Genomic DNA, 24,447 nt, shown 5'->3' on the forward strand with positions numbered 1-24,447 from the left:
GGGACACAGATGGCTGCCGGGAGGGCACAACTAAAGGGTTGACGTTGCGAGCTGGGGGAAGGAGGTGAAGTGGGCCCGGGCCCTAGGGCTCAAGTAGCCTCTCCTTCCTTCCGTTGTCTAACTTCAGTCCTGGAGGAAAGGGGACTTGCCGAGGACCCCACGGTGGGGGCATATTTGCTAGCCATGCATTCAACTCCGTCCTCATCCCAGTTCTGAGGATATGGATGGAGATTTCCCGCACCCAGAGGAAACACCCAAGTGGGACCTTTGTTTTCTCTGGGTGCTGTGCTCCAGGTGGCTGACCCTTCCTGGCCTTGGCCTTTTCAGGCCCTCTAGCAGAAAAGGACGGTGGTGTGAGAGGATGGGCTCCTCCAGGAAGTTGTCTTTGGTGTATGTCTTCTGAGGCTGTGCTGGAGGGATGGAGAACCCAGGAGTCTGGCCCAGAAAGGGCGATGCTTCTGCACCCGTGTAGGCTCCCCGTGAGCTCCCTGTGGAGGCTGATTCCTGAGGGGAGATTTTGCTGGAAGCCGGAGTACGTGGGTATGAAGGTCAGGGAAGCCGTGTGGAGCCCAGACCCTGGACTGGCCTGAACCCAGTCAGGACACCTGCAGCTGGCCCAGTTGTTTTTGTGCTTTGGGGCCTCAGTTTCTTCACCTGTGAAGTGGTGGTTTGCAATCCTTTCCAGCTCCTGGAGGGTTGGAGCACTGTCCTCCTGGCTTTGCTATTTGTCTTTTCCGTCTACACCCCACCCCCCACCTCATACCCTTCACAGCTTGGCTCGAAGCTGTGCCTAGAAAGGGAGGGCAGAAGAGGCCCCAGAGGCCCCCAGCTGCAGGGTTTTATTCCAGCCTTGCTCTGAGCAAAACGGGAGCAGCTGTGGCTGGCCCTGGTCTCCCTGTCTCCTCCTTGCCTCACCTTTTCTGAATCCCAGCCCTGCACTGGGGGATTTGGGTCTGAGGTGTTCTGATGAGTGTGTCAGCTGTTAAAGGTTATGGGGTGACACGCGCACCCCGAGCTGGTGTCTGCACGCGAAGGGAGAACACGCCCTAGGTGTTATGAGGGAGGAGGAGCCTGGCAGGGTGGCAGGGGGACGGTTACGGGGACCCCAGAGGGAGGTCTGGGTGGGAGGAGGGGAATTGGTGGCTGTGTTCACACCAGCACAGCAGCCTGAGGAGGGGGCTGATGCTTTCCTGTCTGCACCCCTTACCTCCCTGTGGTATCTGGACCAGCCAGGCATTGCTCCCCAGCCTGAAGCCTCTCGTACTGCTGGTGGGGAGCCGCTCCAAGCCCCACCCGCCCACCCCCAGGGCCAAGCTGCTGCCTGACCGACTTCAGCTGTGTCAGGAAGCACTGGGTCTTCCTGAGGTGGTGAATTATTTAGCTGGGGCGCTGGGCTTTTCCGAGAGGGGCTAGGAAAGCTGCTCCATAATTTAAAGGCCCCCGCTCCTCTGGCTTCCCTGGAGGGCCTCCTTCACGCCTTATTGAGCAGGGCCCAGGCCTGGGTCTGAGAGGAGGAGCCAGGAAGAAGAGGGGGCCCTGAGGCCATCCCAGAGGGGCTCTCCAGCTGGACCAGGGCCTCTCCTCAGGGTGAGAGGCCTTCGCAGAAAGATCTGTCTGGACTGAACTGCAAAGCTGTGAACGCAAATAGTTAAAAGGCTTCCTGGCAAGGACAGTAAGACAGGTCAGAAGGAGCCAGGTCCTGTCACCCATGCTGGGCTTCTTCCAAAAAGCACCTTACTCCTTCCCAGAGGGGTTTAATCCTGATCTGAATACAGGTGAAAGGCTTCGCTCCTTTCTGAAAGGATTTTAGGCATCTGGGAACAACCTTCTTTGGCTTGGTGTTGCGGGGGGTGTCCCTCCCAGCAGCACCAAGATCATCTCTGTGGCAAAGGAGGCCGTCTTCACAAGTGCACGCTCCCCCCCCACGCTCCCTTTCACACACGAGTGAGGCCGGAGTAAATGGAGTGAGGCCTGAGTAAATGGACGCTTGTCAAGGCACTGGGGAGCCCAGGCTACCCCCTCTGCCTGGCCACAGCTGGCTCTGGATTTCCTGGGGCAAAGATGGTACTCGGCCGTTCTTGGGCACTGCTGTCTGAACAAGGACGTGGCTTAGTTTGGAGCCTTTGCAGGAGGTTAGGTTCCCTCGCCCACCTTTGGAACTTGCAGGCTGTGTGGACTGACATTGAGCTTCCTTGAGAATCAGCACAGGGTAAAGGTTTAGGCTCCATGGGGTCCCAGAAGTCTCAGGAAGGAAGGGGACTCACCGGTCCCTTGCCCTTTCCTCCCTGCCTTGCCTGTCATGCATGTGCCCTGCCCAGCTCCATTTTCTGAGGTCTGGAATAGAGCTTTTTTGATCTTGAGGTGCTCTCTGTCAGAATGCAAATATCCCTGAGTAATAGGGCAAAGCCCCTCAGAGTAGGGTTAGAGAAAGGGGACCCTGAAAGGGAAAAGTAAACATGGAAGAAGAAAGACGCCTACAAAGTGTCGGGAGGAAGAAGCAAAAACTTCTCCACCCAGCTATAGCCTGCCCCGCCTACCTTTCCCTCCATGCAAAGCCTTCCCCCAATCATGGGCCACCTCCAGGAGAGCGGGCCCTGTTGGCTGATGTTTTCCCTCAGCAACGGAGGAGGGGATGTAGGAGCTGAGGGCCTGCCTGTGTGAGAGGGGGAGAGACTGGACAGATCACTGTCCTGTCAGTATTCCAGAGCTGACAGGAAGGGGGCCTGAGCTCCTGAGGTGTTTCCCCTGGGTCTCCTTGACCATCACCCAGCCCACCTACACTCTCTGCTCAGTGCGGACAACATTCACAGGCTCCCTCCTTCTCTGGCTTCTGAATGGGTTGAGTGAGTGGGAGCCCCTGCTGGCATTGGGAGGGAGGTCAGTGAGTGAGGTCAGGTGCCCCTTGGCCATGGTCTTCATGACCTTAGAGCAAACCGCTTGGCCTGGTTTTCTGAGGGGCCCTTGACCATCAGAATCAGAATGTTAGCATGGAGAGTATTTAGTCCAGTCTCCGATTTTACAGATGAGGAAACTGAAACGCAGAGAGATGAAGTGGTTTGCTCTAAGGTTATAAAAACAACGGCTAAGGCATGCTTCACTCGTATCTCCTGACTCCCAGCCTAGCTCCTTCCACCACCCCACGTGGCCATTCTAGAAACACACACACACACACCCTTTAGCCCAGAGAGGCAGCAGCCCCGGGATGGCCGTGGGTTTGGAAGTCTATCCCGGCAGTTCCAGAAGCCAGGACTAGATCTCGGGTTTCCTGTCATGCCACACTCTGCTTCCTGCCCAGGTGTCTTGGTCTCGGTATAGCCTGATCTCTTTCTAGGATACTGGGTGCTGCTCCTGGATTAAGGGACAGAGAGACCTATCTACCGTCAGCCCAGCCCCGTGCTGTCTCTCTTTTGACTTAAGGGGTAAGATTGTTGGGCCTATAGGATCCATCTGGCTTTCTGCCTGTGCAAGAACCAAGATAGTGTATTTCCATTTATGCCTGTGGTAGAGAAAATGCAACATAATTTAGTAAGACGAGTCTCAGATAAGGAATGGCTGTATCATTCCATGAAAGCCTGTCTTCTCCCCTCTGAATGTGTATATATTCTTTATGCTTCTGGGCCCTTCTCTCAGTATTAGAAGGGCTAATGATAACAGGAATGTGCGTAAAGCATAGTAGGCACTCTAGGCTCTCGGTGACCCTCGGCTCTGGTTGTCTTTACAAGAACGCTGGCTCATCTTTCTCTCATCCTTAACAAGTAATGGAATTGAAGTGACTCTAATTTGGTTATTTCCCCAGGGGATCAAGGGTCCTCAAAAGGTTTTTAACTCCTCCTGCCTGGAGGAATGTGAAGGAAGGAGAGGGCGGAGGCCCAGGAATCCCAGAGGCCATCTGCAGGCCTCCAGAGCTAGTGAAGGATCTGAGAGTTCCGACCACGGTAGTGGTCGTACTTAACAGTGGTGGAGTCACCTACGCCTTTACGGTTTACAGAACACGTTCGCAGACACCATGGGATATAAGCAAGAAAGGCATTATTACCTACTTTTTACGGCTATGGAAATTGAAGTTAGAAGGGTCCCACAGAGGGGCACCCGGATGGTTCAGTCGGTTAAGCGTCTGACTCTTGATTTCCGCTCAGGTCATGATCTCGGGGTCCTGGGATCAAGCCCCACATCGGGGCTCCATGCCTAGTGGGGAGTCTGCTTCTCTCCCTCTCCCTCTGCCCCTCCCCCTGCCTTCTCTCTTTCTCTCTCTCTCAAATGAATACATAAACCTAAAAAGAAAAAAAGAGGGGCAGTCCCACGGAAAGCAAAAGGCTCAAGACCCAATTTTCTGGCATCCCTGTCCAGAGTTAAGTGCTTCTCTGTAATTGTGGGCCACAGGGTCCCACAAAGGCCAGGGCTCTTGGGAATCTCTGGAAGAGCATCATGGAAGCTAGAAAAGCCCCACTTGGGCACCAAGAAGAGCCAGTGGTTACCCACACCTTTCTAGTTACCTGGTTAAGAAAGAGGCTAGCCAAAGGAGCAAGAAACAATGGCTCCAACCATTACAGTTGTACGAAGGAAAAACCCCTGCATAAGGGTGGTCAGAGCCCAGACATCTCTGAAGGCAGACTTGATTCCTAACTTGGCCAGAGCAGGGTTACATGCACGTGTAGCAGCTCCCTGTACCTGACTGGATGGTCTGGTTGGCGTTTGTAAGCGACTGCATCTTTGCGATGCCGCCTGAATGAGTAGTTTTTATCACTCAAGATGAATGACTTGAGTTTGTGGCTTTCCATAACTTAAAATCACGGGGCTAGGAGAGCAGGCGGGGGCTACGTCCACAGCCCGTGGTCACCAAGCGCTCTTGTCTGATTTCTGCAGTTGCTCTGGAATGCGGTCTGGGGAATAACCATCTCCATTGCATGGACAGGAAGTTCAGGTCTGGAGAGGTGCCAAAGTTGTCTTTGGCTCCCGTCAATGAGGGGAGGGACCCCACCCTCTTACCCATTCATTCTCTCTCCGCGCTCATCTTTGCCACAAACTCTCGTTGGATGTTCATTCCCTCCGTAGCCTGTGTTTGGTGCTCAGGTCACAGTTCCTGTTCTGGGGGTGCAACTGTAGATCTGGACTGTGGATCCACTTACGTCCATAGTAACCAGGAGGGGAAGATTTCGAAGTTGGCGGTTCCAGGGCGTCTGGGTGGCTCAGTTTATTAAACACCTAACTCTTGAATTTGGCTCAGGTCATGATCTCAGGGTTGTGAGATCAAGCCCGTATCAGGCTCCATGCAGGGCTGGAGCCTGCTTAAGTCCCTCTCTCCCTCTGCCCCCCCCTGCGCCCCCCAATGAAGAAAGTAGTCAAAGGTTCCCAGTGGGTCAGTTTCCCTTTTCCCCCTGGACGCCGCCCTCCTGTTCTCCTCCGCCTCCCCTCCCCTGAGTCCAGACCCTGCTGTGGAGCCCTGTTTCGTGGTTCTGTGCTCGGCTTCTCAGAACAGCCACGTGGATGGTTTAAGATGTGGGCGTGGAGGGAGAGGCCCCCATTTCCCACCCCAACGTAACTCCTCAGCTTCCAGAGCAGGACACCGTAGACTTCAGCCCCTGGTAAAGGCGGCCTCTCCTAATAGAGGCTTCTCGGCTGTGCCAGCTTCTCTCTCCAGGCCCAGGTTCTCATCCCTGGAACTGACGGAGTGTGCCTCCTGGAAGGCGGCTTGGGTTTCAGGAAAGAGATGGAGAGAGAAGCACCATGAAGGGGATTTTCCCCAAAGATCAATTCCCCCAAATTTCTTTGCATATACTCTTCATGGATGTATATTTTTTTAAGGTTTTTGTTTATTTTTAAAGAAGATTTTATTTATTTGACAGAGAGAGCGAGAGAGCACAGGTGGGAGTGGGGGGGAGCAGAGGGAGAGGGAGAAGCAGGCTCCCCACTAACCAGGACCCTGGGATCATGACCTGAGCTGAAGGTAGACACTTTACCAAATGAGCCACCCAGGCGTCCCATTGTTTTTTTAAGTAATTTCTACACCCAACATAGGGCTTGAACTCATGACCCCGAGATGAGGAGTCACGTGCTCTTCTGATTAATCCAGCCAGGCGCCCCTATGGACGTATATATTTAAATCTCTCCTGTCCACAGCCACAGATGAATCATGCCCAAATACTACTTTCACAGTTTCAAAGGACTGTCTTTCATGGTTCTCTAGAGCCTATGAGCTGATTGTCAAACTCAGGCATTCAGGACCCACCTCAATCTGGCTTCTGGCCCTTTCTTTTCTGTGCATTCAAGTCAAGACATTTGCTGACCACTGTGCAGGCTCTGAGATACTCAAAGAGAGAGGTTTTTCCCTCTGAAATTGAGGTAACTTGGGGATTCAGTGCGACCTCACCCCAGGTCTCATTTCCTGATGTCTCTCTAGGTGTGTCCTGGGACGCCAGTGAGTCTCTTTCTCGATCTTTGGCTCTTTCCCTGTCCTCCCTCCTCCACATCTTCCGTTGCCCCCTTGTCCCATGTTCACTCCTGTTTACATCTCAGACGTCTTGTCTTGGCCCAGTGGCTCCCGAGGCCACGTTTCTGCTCACACAAGACAGCACTAGGCAGGTGGCCTCTGATGAGGCCTCCCTCTTCCCAGGAGCCAGGTGGGTGGAGTGAGGCTCTGGCGCCCTCTTGTGGTCAAAAATGCTCCCAAGCCTCACACAGATGTTTTTCCCTTTTGACCTCCCAGGAGGAACTCCGCCTGGGGCTACTTCCGGGTCCATTTGTTCTGGGTGCCACTGTTTGGCTAATGCCCTCAGGGGCAGAGTCGGCGGGCAATCACAAATATTTAGGGAGCATTATTAACATTGGAGCTCCTGGATGGTTCAGTCCGCAGAGCTTGGGACTCTTGATCTTGGGGTCGTGAGTTCAAGCCCCATGTTGGGAATAGAGTTTACTTAAAAAAAAAAAAATTGAATAAAAAAATACATTTATTTAGGGAGCACCTACTGTATTTGTACATAGTTTGTATTGTAGATAGCCAGTTGCTGTGCTGGCATTGGGGATATGAAAGTAAATATTAGATCCTGAGAAACTTGATCCAGCCCCGTGCTTGCGTTCACAGGTGGAGAAGCCTTGGCCCTAAGAGGCAAAGAGATGTGCCCAAATTCACTCAGTTATGCAAAATTGACATAAAACTCAGGTGTCCTGGCTCACTGTTTGACAAAAGATCAAGTCAGTTACCTGTATGCCCTTCTGGCTCACGGATTAAACCCCTAAGATGTCCCTAGGAATGTGCCAGGAATGGCACGGATCTTTATAACCACCACTGACATTTTCAAAGCGTATGTGTTTAATTTCTCATGTCTGGGAATGGCAGGGATAGAGCTCCTTGGAGGCTCAAATGTGGACGGCTCCTTTTCAGGGCGCTATTCCCAAATGTCACTCCATCAGTTAGCCCTGCCAGGTGTTGATATCATCTGTGTAAACCTGACTGGTCTCCACCCACACTGGAAGTTTCTTTAGGGCACGGGTCATGCCATCATCACTCACCAGCGTAGTCTAGGGCACCTGGTGGTGCCCAATACATGTCTGCTCAGTGGCTACGTCACTTTTGAGACAATATTGCAGGCAAGTCTCTTCTCTCTGGACATGTGTCCTCAAGAGAATGCCACCTCAACAGACCCCTCCCGCCCTATGAAAGCAGTTGGAGTTCTCTGAAGGTGCAATGGGCTGCCTTATTAGGCAATGATGTTCTTATCTCCCAGGGTCTTCAAGCATAAGCTGGACGATGCTTAGTGGGGATATTCTGAGGCAAGTCAAGCCCTGGATGACTGGTTGGCCCCATCCTGCTGTCTTTTGATCCTGCTCTCCATGAAATGTCCACCTTAGTCAGGAGCTGCAGACTCCCAGCCTACAGGGTGGGGGAGTGGCACTGAGGGGGGCAGCCTGCCGGCAGGAGGGCTCAGGCCTGCTGAAAGGGACCGTGCTTCTCAGCCCCAGAGGCTGCTTCTTTGCAGGATGGTGGCCTCGTATGGCTTGATGTTTTGATTTTTCAAGAGAAATCGGATATTCAGATTTTAATATGCAAATTCCTGATCTCTCATGTTGGCCACTAACCCAAAAATCTAAAAACTGTTGCATGGACTAAACCATGCCCAGGTGTTGTTGGTTTGCAACTCAAAGATTTCTTTGGGCAGTGAGTCCAGGGACAAAAACTCCCCGCAAGTGCTCAGTTGCACTCAACCCATGTGTTACGTCCCCCTCCTCTCCCTTCTATGTTTCTTTCTTTTTCTACAGAAGCAATTTTGGCCGTCTTCTCCTCACCCACGTCAATCCCAGATCTGCCCCGTTGAGAATTCGGCTTCCTTTTGACAGGAATCTGTATCGGCAATGCCTCGAGAGGCCACCAGGGGGCAGGGTCGGGGAGCAGAGAACGTTTGGTTTTGACTGGCGGAAGCGTGAGGTTTGTATTCACCCTTCGCCAGTGGTGCCGATTTCAACCCTGAATCCAGGTTTCAACCCTGAATCTGGAGTTCAGGAACGTGTCTGGGGTCGGTCCCTGAGGGTACAGTGTGGCTCGCCATTCCCTGCATCACCTCTGGAGTGCGACTTTCTACCTGGACTCCCTTGCCCCGCCCCACCGCCCGCCTCGCAGGTCCCGAAACCACCCAGCGTTCACTGATGTCAGGGCATGCGCCTAAACCCACTCCCCACAGACCTTTCGAGAGCCTTCAATGGCTCATCATTACCCACAGCTTTGCAGAAGTGCAGTGTCAAGACGCTGGTCGCTGTTAAGTGGAAAGGAGTGGGATGGGAGGAGCTGTGCAGTCATCTCAATTGTAATCCTCAGGGCAAGAAGGTTATTCCGACTACAGACATCAAGTAGGACTCCTAAATTCTAACTGTCCTTGCTAGATAGTGTGGGGCATATAAAAACTTAAAATATGGTTTCCATCTTCAAAGAAACTTCAGTCCTTCAACAAGGACTAGTCTGTGCTTCCTAACGCCTCGTCTCACCTCCCTTCATTTCCACAATTTCTGGCCTCCGGCTTTACAAAAGAGAAGCATGTTAACCATCAGTGCTGCTCACACATGTTCCCTGTTCTCCTTCTTTGCTTTTAGAAGTCAGGTGTTGGGGCTCCTGCATGGCGCAGTGGGTTGGGCCTCTGACTCTTGATTTCGGCTCAGATCTCAGGATTGTGGGATAGAGCAGGGGTTCTGTTTTGAGTTCTCGCTCCCTCTCCCTCTGCCCCTCTCACTCATGCACTCGCTCGCTCTCTCTCAAAAGAAATACATATATCTTCTAAAAAAAAAAAAGGTGAGATGTGGCCATGTGGCTTGCTTTGGCCAGTATGAGCAAAAATGTGTCTTCTGGGTGGAAGCATTTAAGAGCCAGTGTATGATTCTGCTTCTTACCTTCTCTCTGCCGTGGCGACTGATGACATTTCAGATGGTGGAGTCTGGATCCCCAAGTGACGACGGCATGAATCAGAACCCCCAGCTGACCTGCGATGGACACGTATCGTGAGTTGGGGGGGAAGAATCTTTGTTGGTTTAAAGCAATTGAGATTTTAAGGTTGCTTATTACTACAGCCTAACTTAACCTGTACTGTTATACAAAGGAGTTATCTTTTCCCCATCCTAACTCTTATTTTGGTGTATTGCCTTCGGTGTGTAAAAATCTCTGGGGCTCCAAAGAAACAATTTAAAGTACTGATTTCAATATTGAGAAAGTGAATGACTCAAGGTGTCTGGGTAATGAATCGTTTTGCAAATCAAAAATTTCCAATATTTTGCTTTCAACCATTGAAGGAGGTGAAACAAATTCAGTTGTTTACTGGTTGGATGACTCGGTGGTATTGAGTGACTCTGCCTGAACTTCTTCCATTCCCACGTACTTATTTATGTGAATGAGATTTCTCAGCATTATAATCTATAAAAACAGGATGTAGGGATAAAATTGATGTTGATCTCGGTCTCATTTCAGCATGTATACAACTATCTCAGTATGAGTTGTATTTCTTACAAAGTTTGCTCCTTGGAGTGCCTGGCTGGCTCAGTTGGTAAAGCTCTTGATTTCTTGATCTTGGTTGTGAGTTCAAGCTTCACGCTGGGTGTAGAGCTTACTTTAAAAATATTTTTACTGGGACACCTCAGTGGCTCAGTTGGTTCAGCCGTCTGCCTTTGGCTCAGTTCATGATCCCAGGGTCCTGGGATCAAACCCCGAATCCGGCTCCCTGCTCAGCGTGGAGCCTGCGTCTCTCTCTCCCTGCGCCCCTCCCCCTCCACTTGTGCTCTGACTCTCTCTTTCTTTCTCTCAAATAAATCTTCAAAATATATATTTTTTTACTCCTTATGTTTAATAATGCTCTATCAAGATTTGCAATATATTTATGTTGTTTTGACAAACAGTGAACAAATATTAATCGTAATAATAAGTCAATCCAGAAGAAAAATTTAAACTCTGGAGTCTTTTGGCCACAAAACGTAAGAATACAATTTTAATTTATATATATATATATATATATATATATTTATATGTGTATATACATTTATGACAGAGAAGTATTGTTTGATGATCAATAAGAGATTTTCAACCATAAACTATATATTACATTAGGATAGCATTATGTGGGAGAAGTAGAAAATTCTTCAAGGAGAATTCATTCACATTCACATTCCAAGAGCAAAACAGTGATGTAAATTTTCCTCTATTAAAGAGCTTGCTTATGTATTTTGCAAATGGTTGATGATATCAGATCCCTGTGATTCCAGTTTTATTTTAAAATGTGAGTGTGTCCATTACACCAGAATTCCTATCCTTTGCAACTGCAGTTGACCCTTAAACACCATGGGTTTGAATTGTGAGGGTCCACTTATATGTGGATTTTTTTAAAGATTTTATTTTATTTTTAAAAAAATATTTATTTGAGAGAGAGTACAAGCAAGGGGAGGGGCAGAAGGAGAGGGAGAAGCAGACCCTGCTGAGCGTGGAGCCCGTGGGGCTCAATCCCGGGACCCTGAGATCATGACCTGAGCTGAAGGCAGATGCTTAACTAATTGAGCCACCCAGATGCTCCAAGATTTTTAAGTAATCTCTACACCCGACATGGGGCTCAAATTCACAACTCCGAGATCAAGAGTTGCCTGCTGTACTGACTGAGCAAGCCAGACGCTCCTGGATTTTTTTTTTTTTTTTTACAGTACTGTACTGTATTTGTAAATGTGTTTTTTTTTCTTACGGTTTTCTAGTAACATTTTCTTTTCTCTAGCTTACTTTATTGTAAGAATACAGTATGTAATACATATAATATATGAAATATGTGTTAATGGACTATGTTATTGGTAAGGTGCCCAATCAACAGTAGGCTATTCGTAGTTGAGTTTTGGGGGAGTCAGAAGTTATACATGGGGTTTTGACCGTGCAGGAGTTGGCACCCCTAACACCCGCATTGTTCAATGGTCGACTGTATTTAAACCTAGTTGGAAAAAAAAATTTTTTAATTTCAAGAGAATACATGGTTTTTAAAAATCTGCTTTATTGAAGGGTACATAAATTAAAATTTTGTTTAGGGTGTTCATGGGCTAAATTTTTGAAAGACTGCTGCCTTGGGGGATGGTCTGGATTTGGCTTGGTAGCGGAGGCGAGAAAGGCATTCTGGGTAGGAAGAAGAGAAAAGGTATGGGCACAGAAACTGGGGGATGGGGAACTGTGAGTAGAGCCCTTCATGGAGATAAGCATGAAAGGTAAGTTGGGGCGAGACTAACAGTTACCAGGCTAAGGCCTCTCTGCTCTGAATTTTAATTCTGCAAGTTACGCATGATTATATTCTCCTTGTAAAATATTCAAGCTTTAGGGATAGGCTTGGGACCATCGCCTCCATTTCTGGTCCCCTCCCCACCTCCCCAGAGGTGACCTTGGTTTTCCGTTTGGTGTTAGCTCCTTCCCGAGTGCTTCCGTGCATTCACACGCACAGGTTGCTTCCTGAGAGAACACCTAGGTAAGGAGTTGCAGGTTTTTCACAAGGTCATTAGCAGCGAGGGGTTGGGGGATGGGCTGCGATTGCTCTAATACATGACTTTTTTTATGGCTTACAACTGGAATCTGCTCACTGAGAAAAGGAGAATTGTGATTTGGGGGTGAGGGAAAGAGAGGAGGTTAATTTTGGCACAAAGCCTGTGACAGTGTTGTCAGAGGCTGGCATTAAGCATCACTCACTGGAAAGCGGAGGGGATTATGCAGAAAAGGTGGTGGGAGGACACCAAATCCCATCTTTATTTGCTCACAGATATGCCTGGCTGGGTAGAAATATTCTCTCTAGAAACAGGTGGCCCTCATGGTTTCTTTTATGGCTCCACTTTTGATAGAGACAAGGGCCCAGAAAATGATGTCATGATCGTGCAAGTGTGTTGAGCTTCAGTGTTGAGGACAATGGGGGTGGTGGGGACTGTGGCAAAATGGACGACAGCCCAAGCCCTTTCCACAGGAACAGTCATTACTCAGCCTACTCAGTGCTGTCTGGGGGAAACATGGCATCAGTGTCAACCATATCTTCTTCAAAAGTCTGTAGAAAGAAATTGGGATTTTTTTGTGTGTGAAATCTTTCAGTATTGGTTCAAAAATTTCTTAAGTGCTGTGCTGGTCAAAAGAGGCAGGATGCATTTGACCTGTGGGCTGCTAGTTTGTGATCTTTGTTTTAAGGCTTCTTGCCTAAAGGCAGAGCACTGGACCATCAAGTAATCTCTTGGCATGCCACCTGGCTCCAAGATCTGTGGTTATGAAGAACTGTAGGCTTCTTAGGGAGATGCTGTGGGAATGGTTGACTTCACTGCCCATGTCTGGTTCCCACCTGCTGTCTACCATCCAGCTCATAGTAGAGCTCTGCCAGGAAGTTGGGAGCTCTGCAGAAGATTCTAGAAGCATCCTCATAAACCCAGGGAAGTCAGCCAATGTAGATTCACTAGAAGTTAAGAGGAGTTGGTTCTAAGGCCTCCAGTGTCCTCCTCTCAGGAGTTGGGGCAGGGTTCTTATGCCTCTCCCAGGGCAGAGCCCATGGGAATATAGACTGGTGACTATTTCTCAAAGGGCTTTACCCTGTGACTAAATCCAAGCAAGGCAGTCAGACACAAATGAAAAAGCACGCGCCTGCGCATAAACACACACACACACACACACACACACTCTCTCTCTCACTCTGTCCCCAGCACTTCCAAGACCTTTTCCCACGCAGTCCCAAGGCTGCCGGAAGGGCAGCTGGTCGTGGGAACGGACTTGAGGTCCCCTCCCCCAATGCAAGCTCCACCTTACTCCCAGCCCTGCGATCCTGGTTCCCTCCACCCGCTTACTACTTCCCGGGAAGGAAATAGCTGAACAATGCAGCAGATCAGAGACTGGGCCCTGAGCCAAGGGCCCTGGGTTCCAACCTCTGGCTGCTCTACCCCCCCCTGCACTCCCCTCCCTCTCCCTTGATGTCCGCTGAAGGTTGCCTTCCTCAGACCTTCCCTCTTACCTTCTCACCATCCCTAGGAAACTTCAGATGGCTAACAGGACCTTTTGGCCCTTTCCTGGGTGTGCCCTTTCCCCTCTATGTGGTAGCCAGTGATGTCCCTCCTTCCACGAGAGTATGATTCCTAGTATGAGGGGCAGAAGATAGGCTGTGAGGGAGATTTTGACCAGTGGGGCTGGGCGGGAAGGAAGGGTCATTTTTCTTTAAGTTTTTCTCCAGAGGTGAAAGCAAGTCCTGGCAATGGAGAGAGTGTTGGAACAAGAGCCCCCCACTCAGAGTCCTCATTCTGTCTTTGGGACAGAACCATCTCAATCGGGCAGGAGGGGATGCATGTGCTCGCAGGCCTGGGGGGCCATTCCGAGAGGAACAGAAAGGAATCACTAGTCATTTCCAGTTTCTTGGGGCTGGGAAGTTGGTGGGAACCACTACTTTTGTTTTTCCTGTTGGTCTACAATAATATTCTGCTTGGGTCCGGAACCCCACGCCCCAGGCAGTACTTGCTCCTTGCTCATTCTCCGTTCTAGTGCTTTCTACTGCCTTGCCTTCCGCCAGGCATTTCCTGCCCTGGGAGCCAAGGGGCAGGGTTCCTCACGAATTTTTGCCACCTCTCAAAGCCCAGACAGTCTCCCCTCTCTTCCCCAGATCCGGATTCAGGGAGTAGGGAGTGGGTTGGAAACTGGAGTCTGTGAGGGCAACTCACTGGGTAGGTGACAGCGTGCCTATCCTCAGACCCTTTCTCCTGCCACACCCCGGGTGGTGCCAGGACATGGGTGAGAGGACTCTTCAATCCCAGTCTTTTTCCCCTTCAGTGATTTCTGTGTCTGTGTAGCTTGACCTTGGCAAAGGGGCCGCTTGGAAGCCTAGAGTCTTGAGAGCTGGAAAGAGTGTTGTTTCCAAACTCAGATTGTAGCTGAGAAACTCAGGCACAAAGAGCTCGGGTGTCTTGCTCAAGATCAACAACCAGGAAAAGGGGGAGAACCGGGACTCTCAGGTTTTCTGACTCGTAGGCCTGAAACCTTCTATAGTTTCCAAAGGCAGTGTTGGCATAACCCTGGGGGGAACAGAAGACAAAATGTCAGTCACTTGGAGTCCTAATCTTCTTGCTTGAGCCTTTTAAAACCTTTATGTTTGTCTTCTTTTTTAGTACCTCAGGCTCTATTTTCACCTTGAAAAGTGGTATTTGAATTGTCTTTTGTTCTTAGCAAAGAAGCTGATGCTAATTCTTCTAAACTCCTGCACTCAGAGGCCGAGCAACCCACTTTTGCACTAATTACGCCAGCTGCGTTTGCTTCCAGCTGTTTCGTATATGTTAGGTCATGTCTCTCCAACTCTGCCATGAGTTTTCCTGCTTCACAAAGTATTCACTGAATTTTACCACAATAAAAAAATAATCACCGAGTGCCCACTGTAGCCCGGGCTCTTTGCTTCTCACCCTTCAAGAGCTTCCAGTCTGAAGGACGCAAGACATTGTGAGGAAACAAGGGACTAAGGATGGCAGATGTGACGGTTGCAGTGAAGGGAATGCCCGGGGCTCCCCGAGGAGGTGGCATTTCAGGTGAGAGCTCCAGGATGGGGAGCCAGCCTAATGAAGAGCTGGCGAAAGCGTGGTCTGGGCCAAGAGCAGAGTAAGTGCCCTGAGCTTGTCTTGTTTGAGACCCTGAAAAGAAGCCAGAGTTGCTCCAGGAAGGAGAAGGGCGTGGGAAGCAGCTGGAGGGGATTGAAGGCTCAGGTCCTCAGAGTCTTGTATGCAGGAGTGGTGAGGAATTTAGATTTTACTACAAGTGAGTTAGGAAGCCACTGGAGGGTTTAAAGTACAGAAACAACATGATCTATATTCTGATTTTTACCTATCTATCTTTCTTTCTTTTTGGGATGAATAGCTAGTATATTTTTCTCTGAGCAGGAATAAGCTCATTTCTGGCACATGGTACGTTGTGTTTGGGCTCAACATGATTGTTTTTATTATGTTCAGTTAGCCAACATGTAGTAAGTACATCATTAGTTTTCGATGTAGCATTCAACGACTCATCAGTTGCGTATATCACCCAGGGCTCATCACAACACGTGCCCTCGTAATACCCATCACCAGGTTACACCATCCCCCCCATCCCCGCCATCCCCGTCCCCTCTGAAACCCTTGGTTTGTCTCCGGGAGTCCAGAGTCTCTCGTGGTTTGTCTCCCTCTCTGATTTCTTCCCATTCAGTTTTCCCTCCCTTCCCCTGTGGACCTCTGCACTATTCCTTATGTTCCACATGAGTGAAACCATACGATAATTGTCTTGACTTATTTCACTTAGCATAATCCCCTCCAGTTCCATCCACGTCGATGCAAATGTTGGGTAATCATCCTTTCTGATGGCTGAATAATATTCTATTGTATATATGAACCACATCTTCTTTATCCATTCATCCGTCGACGGACACCTGGGCTCTTTCCATAGTTTAGCTGTTGTGGACATTGCAGGTGCCCCTTCGAATTGCTACATTTGTATCTTTGGTGTAAATACCTACTAGTGCAATTGCTGGGTGGTAAGGTAGCTCTATTTTTAACATCTCGAGGAACCTCCATGCTGTTTTCCAGAGTGGCTGCACCAGCCTGCATTCCCACCAACGGTGTAAAAGGGTTGTGATTTCCGTGTGCTTGGTTTTCTGGGTTTACGGCGTTGTAACCGACATACAGCACTGTGCTAGTTGAAGGTGTTCAGCGTATGACGTGGGTGCCGTACATTGTGAAGTGGTTGTCGAGGTAAATTGAGTTCACATCTGTCATCTCCTAGAGATATTTAAAAAAACACAAAAACAATACAAATATCTATATCTATAGATCTAGATACATATAGATGTATTTTTTTTCTCCTTGTGATGAGAACTCTTGGGATCCGCTCTCCTTCCTGTACAGCTTCCCGTACAGCCCGCAGCGGTGTTGAGTAGAGCCATCGCGTCATACGCCACACCCCTAGCACGTATTTATCTTATAATTGAAAGTTGGTGCTTTTTTTTTTTTTTAAAGATTTTATTTATTTATTTGACAGAGACAGTGAGAGAGGGAACACAAGCAGGGGGAGTGTGAGAGGAAGAAGCAGGCTCCCAGCAGAGGAGCCCGATGTGGGGCTCGATCCCAGAACGCCGGGATCACGCCCTGAGCCCAAGGCAGACGCTTAACGACTGCGCCACCCAGGCGCCCCCTGAAAGTTGGTGCTTTTTGACCACCCTCATCCAATTCTCCCTCTGCCCGCCTACCTATATTTTAAAAAAATACTTGAAATATGAATCGTCCTGGCTGTATTGAGGGGAATGGATTAGACTAGGGTGAGAAAGGAGACAGGAGGTCGTTTGGAGGCTGCAGTGATCGGAGCAAGTGACGGTGGTGGGTTGGATCAGGGCAGAAGAGATGGAGAAGAAATATGCCCCTTTTGAGATAGAAGTGGCAGGACTTGTTATGATGGGTTGGATAACAAGAGGGGAGGGGCGAAGGAAAGAGGAATTGTAATGACACGTAGGTAGCTCCCTGAGCATCCTCGATGGTGGGGGGGGGGGCATTTGTGAAGATGGGTAACATGGACAACCCTGGGGGAGGACCAGGTTTAAGGGGGCAGGTGGAATCAAGGGTTTGGGCATGGGAGGTTAGAGCCATTTAATAGAGACGTCAGATCGTCATGCTTGTCATATATCCTGTCATATGGTCTCTAGATTACCATCCCCAAAGGGCTACATGTTACATTTGGTGGACAACTCTTTTAAATTTATTTTAATCTACAGATTTTCCCTCCCCACTTCTCCATCACCCCCTTTTTGGTGAAGAAATAAGTTTTGTTTTAAAGATTTTATTTATTTATTTGAGAGAGGGAGAGCATAGAGGGAGAGTGAAAGGGAGAAGCATACTCCCTGCTGAGCCAGGAAGCCTGATGTGGGGCTGGATCCCAGGACCCTGGGATCACAATCTGAGCTTCAGGCAGATATTTAACCAACTGATCCACCCAGGCACCCCAGAGAGATTTTTGTTCTTTAGAAATGTCCTACATTCAGGCCGCCTGGGTCTGTCAAGCCTCCAACTCATGATTTTGGCTCAGGTTGTGATCTCACGGGGTGATGGAGTTGAGCCCTGTGTGGGGCTCTGAGCTCAGTGGGGATTCTGCTTGAGATTCTCTCCCTCTCCTTCTCCTCCTCCCACTATTCATGCACTCTTTCATGCGCTCTCTCTCTCTGTAAAATAAATAAATACTTTTTTTTTTAAATTTGCTACATTCAGGATTTTGCTGATTGCATTCCTATGGTAACATTTAACTGGTTCCTCTGTCTCCTTTCATTTTCTGTAAACTGTAGATGGATATGAAGGCTTGTTCTGATTCAGGTTCAAGTTTTTGTCAAGAATACTTCATAGGTAGCGCTGTATCCTTCCATCAGGAAGCCCCTAACCTTCAAGTGTCTTTCCTTTGTAACATTACAGATACTGGTGATCTTGATCTCAGTGAGGGTTTACAAAATGATGATGTGCTGTTATTACTTCTTCTGTTACCTAATTGGTTACTTTGAGGTGTGTTTTAATGAAAATTGGATTGAATGCTTGTTTCTTACTCTTAGCAGTTTTCAGAGTAATTATCTCACATCAGCAATTTTGTTAACCCAAAGTGCAGTTCATATAAGAAAGACAAGTTAAATGCTTGACTTGATTCTCTTCCTTTATTTACCACTTTTCAGAAAAATGAGTTGGTTCCTTTGAATTCTCCAAAGGTGATCAATGAAGGTTTTTTCCTTTTATTTCTTCTCTCTCTTTTTATTTTTTATTTTATTATTTGCAAGAGAGAGAGAGAGAGAGCGCGAGCGCGCATACGCGACTGCAAGCACGAGCAGGGGGGAGTGGCAGAGGGAGAGGGAAGGAGAAGCAGACTCCCCCTGAGCAGGGAGCCCTATGCAGGGCCCTATCCCAGGACCCTGAGATCACAACCTGAGCCAAAGGCAAATGCTTAACCAACCGAGCCACCCAGGTGCCCCTCTTTTTATTTATTTTTATTTTTTTAATTTTTGTTTTTTCCCCCTTCCTTCTTTTCATGCATCAGTAAGCACTCATGAATTTTATCATTATAAATTAGTTTTTATTAGATTCTTTCTGGAGAGCAGATTTTTATTCAGAGAGAATTGGGACTGAATTTACATTTCTGGCACATCTTCTAGATGCTGGGCTAGGTGCTTTCACATACATTATTTAATCCCCATGGTAGTCTTGGAGGGCGGGTGCTGTGGCCCCCCTGTTTTTCACAGAGGAGAGACAGGCCTTTAGTAGCCATATGACTGTTCTAAAGTCCTGCAGCCGGGCAGAGGCCAGGCTCAGATTTGTCTGAGCCACGTGGCACCATGTAGCTTTTTAAAATGAGATCCTACAGGGGCACCTGGGTGGCTCAGTCGTTAAGCGTCTGCCTTCGGCTCAGGGCGTGATCCCGGCGTTCTGGGATCGAGCCCCACATCAGGCTCCTCCGCTGGGAGCCTGCTTCTTCCTCTCCCACTCCCCCTGCCTGTGTTTCCTCTCTTGCTGTCTGTCTCTCTCTCTGTCAAATAAGTAAATAAAATCTTAAAAATAAATAAATAAAATAAAATGAGATCCTACAGACACTGGTTCCCTAAATAGGGTCCACTGATCACTCCTCTAGCCTCCTTCATACCTCTTGTCATATATTCTCCTCATACTTAAGTGTTTTTGTTCCCTTGAGTTTGTCACTGTCGTATTTGCAAAAGCAGTGCCTAGGGACTAGAATACTCTTCTACCCCGTAACCTAATGCATAGCTTTTGTTTTTTGGTTTTTTTTTTTTTTTCAATTTCTTTTTTTAAAGTAAACTCTGTATCCAGCATGGGGCTTGAACCCACAACCCCAAAATCAAGAGTTGCCTGCTCTACTAACTGAGCCAGTGAGGCACCCCACTCATAGCTTTTTTGTTGTTATTGTTAAATACATTTTTATTATATTTACATATATAATTTTACCTCAATGCCAACTTACCACATTATATATATATTTTCTCGAATTGAACATTTTATTGAGGTAATTATAGAATCACAGGCAGTTGTAAGAAATAATACAGAGAGATCCCTGATACACGTTGTCCAGTTTCTTTCCTTCTTTCCTTTTTTCTTTCTCTTTCTCTCTTTTCTTTCTTTTTTCTTTTCTTCCTTTCCTTCCTTCTTTCCTTCCTTTTTTCTTTCTCTCCCTTCCTTCCTTCTCTTCCTTCCTTCTTTTCTTTTCTTTCCTTTTTTCTCTTTCTCTTTCTTTTCTTCTCCCCCTTCCCCTCCTTTCCCCTTCCCTTCACTTGTCAGCACAGGCAGAGGGAGAAGCAGGCCCCTGCTGAGTAGAGAGCTTGAGGCGGGACTTGATCCCAGGACCCTGAGATCATGAACCTAGCTGAAGGCAGATGCTTCCCGACTGAGCCACCCAGGTGCCCCGATGCTGAGCAGTTCTGTCACCACCAGCATCCCTCAGTGTTGCCCCTTTATAACCGTGCCCACCCTCCCACCTCCCCCCACCCCATCCCAAACCGCTGCCAGTCACTCATTTGTCCTCTATTTCTAAAATATTGTCATTTCCAAATGTTATATAAGTGGAATCATATAGCATAGAACCTTTTTGCAGTCAGCATACTTCCCGAGAGATTCATCCAGGTTGTTACACATATCAGTCAACAGCTCAGCCTTTCTTAGGGCTGATGAGTAGCCCGTGGTGTGGATGTGGCACATTGTGTTTAATCACTCCCCTGCTGAAGGACATCTGGGCTGATTCCAATTCTTGGTAATAATGAATAAAGCTGCAATGAGCATACGTGCACAGGTTTTTATGTGAAGATGTTTTCATTTCCCTGGAACAAGTACCCAGGAGTGCAATTCCTGGGTCATCGGGTAGTTGTGCAGGCAGCTTTTTTTTTTTTTTAAGGTATTATTTATTTATTTTAGAGGGAGAGAGAGAGCAGGAACGGGTGAGGGGCAGAGGGAGAAGTAGAGAATCCCAAGCAGGCTCTGCACTGAGCATGGAGCCCGACGTGGGGCTTGATCTCACGACCCTGAGATCATGACCTGAGCTGAAATCAAGAGTCAGAAGCTCAACTGACTGAGCCACCCAGGTGCCCTTACCCAGTTTGTTTTCTAAGAAATTGCCAAATTGTTTTCCAGAATGGCTGTGATGTTAGTTTTCAAGGATTGGAGCGTGTGCTCGTGTGCTGATGGGAAAGATTAGATTGGAGGAGCCAGGTTCTTGAGAAGTGGAGAGAGGGCGGGCCCCATGGCTCCTGTGGTGGGCTTGTGAGGCAGGGGACATTGCTCAGAGTACAAGGCAGGGAGAGACACCGGAGGATGCCAAGGCAGATAGGTTTGCAGGTTATGTTAGGAATGAGAGGAAGCTCCCCTTTGCTTCTGTTTCCTCAGCAACAGAAGAGGCTAGGGCATTGCTATGCATCCAGTCATCATGTTGTACACCCAACCGAATAGAATGTTATATGCCAATTAGATCTCAATACAGCTGGAAAAAAACCCACTTAACCTATGTCGTCAGTGAAGATGAGAGGGGAAGACGTTTTATAGAGAGAGAATCAGTATACAAGTTGTCTCGGAGAGTGGAAAAGCAAACTTATTGGAGAAGAGTTGTAGGCATTCCCAGGCATTGTTGAAAATCTGTTTGAGGTTAGGATCGTGAGCATAAAATGAAGGTAATCTGCCTGGAGGTGTGGTTTTGCTCTAGCAGAAGCCCTGGGAAGGCAGATGGTGGATTCAGCCAGATAGGGGTTTTGCCGGGCCAGCATGACTGGAGGAAAGAGGGCAAGAGAGTGGTTGTAGTAATGGAGGATGGAAATGAAGGTAATAAAGAAGGAACATGAAAAATGGGTCTAATGAGAATTGAGACATTAGTGAGGACAGGGGCTCAGAACTCATGATAAAGGTCAAAGAACTGTTGAGGGAGACTTAATTAAGGAAAAGGTTGTGGCTGGAGAGTCTCCACCTTGGAATGACTTCTAGTGGGGTCAAAGTTGAGGGTGTGACCACAGGAGTAAGCAGCTGCTGTGGACTGTGAAAAGTGTCACTGGAGATGAGGTGGTCAGGGAAGTGATGGAGAGGCCATCACATGGATGTGGAGCTCACCAAATATAACAAAATATAGGGTGGACCGACAGTCAGCGAGCCAAGAGCTAAGTGATGGGCTGTGAGCGACCAGGTTGATTGATAACATTAAACAAGATGGTATGTCCAGATGGTGAAGCTTCAAAGGAACAGGGCTTTCGTAGGAGGAGTGGGGGAAGCACTGGTTTAGAAATGGCGTTCGAGGGGCGCCTGGGTGGCTCAGTCGTTAAGCGTCTTCCTTCGGCTCGGGGCGTGATCCCGGCGTTCTGGGATCGAGCCCCACGTCAGGCTCCTCCGCTGGGAGCCTGCTTCTTCCTCTCCCACTCCCCCTGCTTGTGTTCCCTCTCTCGCTGGCTGTCTCTCTCTGTTAAATAAATAAATAAAATCTTAAAAAAAAAAAAGAAATGGCGTTCGGGGGAGGAGAGGAATATATTTACCCACTTCCTGACTCTGAGATACAGGAGAATAAGAGGAAAATAGCATTCACTTAAGAGGGCTGCTAAAGACTAAGGGGATAGCAAAGTTTCAGGTAAGGCAAGGAGGTGAAGGCAGCATCCTGAGAAAAGGCTGAGGACATGGAAGAATTTGCAGATCACAGGTTGCAGAGGGCACAGAAGGACGTGGCTGAGGGCAGGGAGCTAGGAGCATCTGGTCAGTGGGAAGACAAGGATGGAGGTGATACCAAGTGAGCAGGAACTCAAACCTGATGGCTGAGGTAAATAGGGATAGGGGAATGACAGGATACAGTGCTGTTCAGAACTTTCTGTGTTGATGGAACATCTGCACTGTAACCACCAGCCACATGTGATTATTAAGCACATGAAATGTGGTGAATGGGATTGAGAGGCTAAATTTTTAGCCTTATCATTTTAATTAACTCAAGTTTAAATAGCCACATGTGGCTAGTGGCTATCATATTAGACAGCTCAAGTTAGAGAAGGTGGCTTCCCGTTTTTGTGGTATTTTCACTTACTGGCCAGGTGGCCATCAGGATGGTCACTCCTACAAACAGCAAGACCAAAGCACAGGATCAGGCAACTTGGGGTCCAAATTCTTTTTTTTTTTTCTTTAAGATTTTATTTATTTATTTGTCAGAAAGAGCATGAGCGAGAGAGCACAAGCAGGGGGTGGGAGGCAGAGGGAGAAGCAGGCTCTCCTCACTGAGCAAGGAGCCTGATGCGGGACTTGATCCCAGGGTCCTGGGATCATGACCTGAGCTGAAGGCAGATGCTTCACCGACTGAGCCACCCAGGCATCCCCGGGGTCCAAATTCTAACTCTACCCTAACTAATTTTGAATTAGAGCAAATAAATTAACTAGCTTGGTATGCATAGGCCTTCAGTAAATATTGGCAAAATCTCCCCGAGGTTTCCTTTCCTCTGTGAAATGGGAGGGGGGAGCTATTGTAAAAATTAGTGCGTCAACGTGATGTTCAATAAATAGCCCCTGTTATTGACATGGTGAGTTCTTAGTATTTGCTGATTGGTCAGAAACTGTCCTTCAGGCCAAAAGGTTGCTTGTCCAGGGATGGGCTGGCAGAAACGAGCCATCCCAGTTCCCTTTGAGTTCCAGGTCTCTTGGATTACAAGATGGGGTAGGTCAGGGCTGGGTTTCATTGTTCAGTTCTGCTTTGTACTGGGGTAAGAACATTCCTGACCTGAACTTGGAAGTGCAGGTAGGGATAGCCAAGGAGACAAGGTTGAAGATCTAAAGTGAGCCATGATATGGGAGCCTCTAGTCATAATCTGGGCAGTTCCCCCCACCCCTTTTTTAAGAGTTTATTTGAGAGAGAGAGCGCTAGAGCGTGAGTGCGTGCTGTTGGGGGGGGGGGGCAGGGGACAGTGCAGAGGGAGAGAGAGAAGCAGACTTTCCGCTGAGCAGGACTCCAGGATCATGACGTGAGCTGAAGGCAGATGCTTAACGGGCTGAACCACCCAGGCACCCTATAATTTGGGCAGTTCTGGTATCATTTACTAGTTTGATTTTTCCTGAAAATCCTTTGTTTCATAGCTCCAACCTTTCTTCTATCCCTGTCTCCCCATCACCTAAAAACCAAAAGCATCTTGTTTGTGAAGTAGAGTAATGGTGTCCTGAGAGTCTGATGGGAGACACTCGTGATTTGGGGCCATAATGAACTAGGAGTCATGGTAACCTCTGATTTGGAGTGATTGTCATCACCCTTTCTGTGAAGCCATCCATAATTCCCTAGTTATTATCTCTGTGGTCTCAGGTTGAACATTTACTTCCCTCAGCCTCTCAGTGTCTCTCTGACTAGATTGTGACATCTGAGGCAAGAATTTTGCCTAATCGAGTTTTCATCATTGAGTATTGAGCACATGTCTGGAGCACATAGTAAGTAGCTGCTCAATAATTATTTGTTTAAGTGAATGAATGGGATTTGAGGTGACGGCAGCCCAGTGTGAGCTAAGATGATGTGACCGCTCTTGTTTGCGGTCTGGCTTGACTATGAACAGATTGTGTTGAGGTGCCCGTGTCTGTGGCTTGCAATGACTGTGATCTGAGAGGTCTGTGCACAGTGATTGTGACCTGTTGTCACTAACCTGTGAGAAGGACCAGCGGGGATAGTGAATGGAGGTGACTGTGAACCTTGCATGACTGATCTCAAGCGGCTGTGAACAAGTTAGCCACGGTGCCTTCCCCCACTGCTGTCAGGTGGCTGTGATTCTGACCCACAGAGATTTGGCTTCAGATGACCACCAGCTAGTGTCAGACCTTGACCATTGACCTGAGATGTCTGTCAGGTGCAGAGACTGTTGATCTCGGGGGGCAGCTGAGGTTACTGATCTGCGTTAAGAACTGAGGTGACTGAGATCTGTGCACCCGGGCTCAGTCTGGGAATGGCGCTAATATGTATGTATGTACTACTCT

The 24,447-nt window shown here is 48.3% G+C and overlaps 1 protein-coding gene across 4 annotated transcripts in view; it reads right to left on the reverse strand.

Annotated features, from left to right (window-relative positions):
* Window positions 1-24,447, reverse strand: part of ZNF609 (zinc finger protein 609) — a 258,912-nt gene that overhangs the window by 6,754 nt on the left and 227,711 nt on the right. For 2 of the 4 annotated variants that reach the window (XR_005838159.1, XR_005838158.1), the window contains one exon: window positions 9,373-9,462. The gene's annotated coding sequence lies outside the window, so the exon portion shown is untranslated. Of the gene's footprint in view, window positions 1-9,372; window positions 9,463-16,013; window positions 16,237-24,447 lie in introns of those variants that run through there. The other 2 variants (XM_040643118.1, XM_040643116.1) reach the window with 1 other exon arrangement.

Source organism: Ursus maritimus, unplaced genomic scaffold, assembly GCF_017311325.1.
Source record: "Ursus maritimus isolate PB19 unplaced genomic scaffold, ASM1731132v1 scaffold_27, whole genome shotgun sequence".
Classification (NCBI taxonomy): Eukaryota; Metazoa; Chordata; class Mammalia; order Carnivora; family Ursidae; genus Ursus; species Ursus maritimus.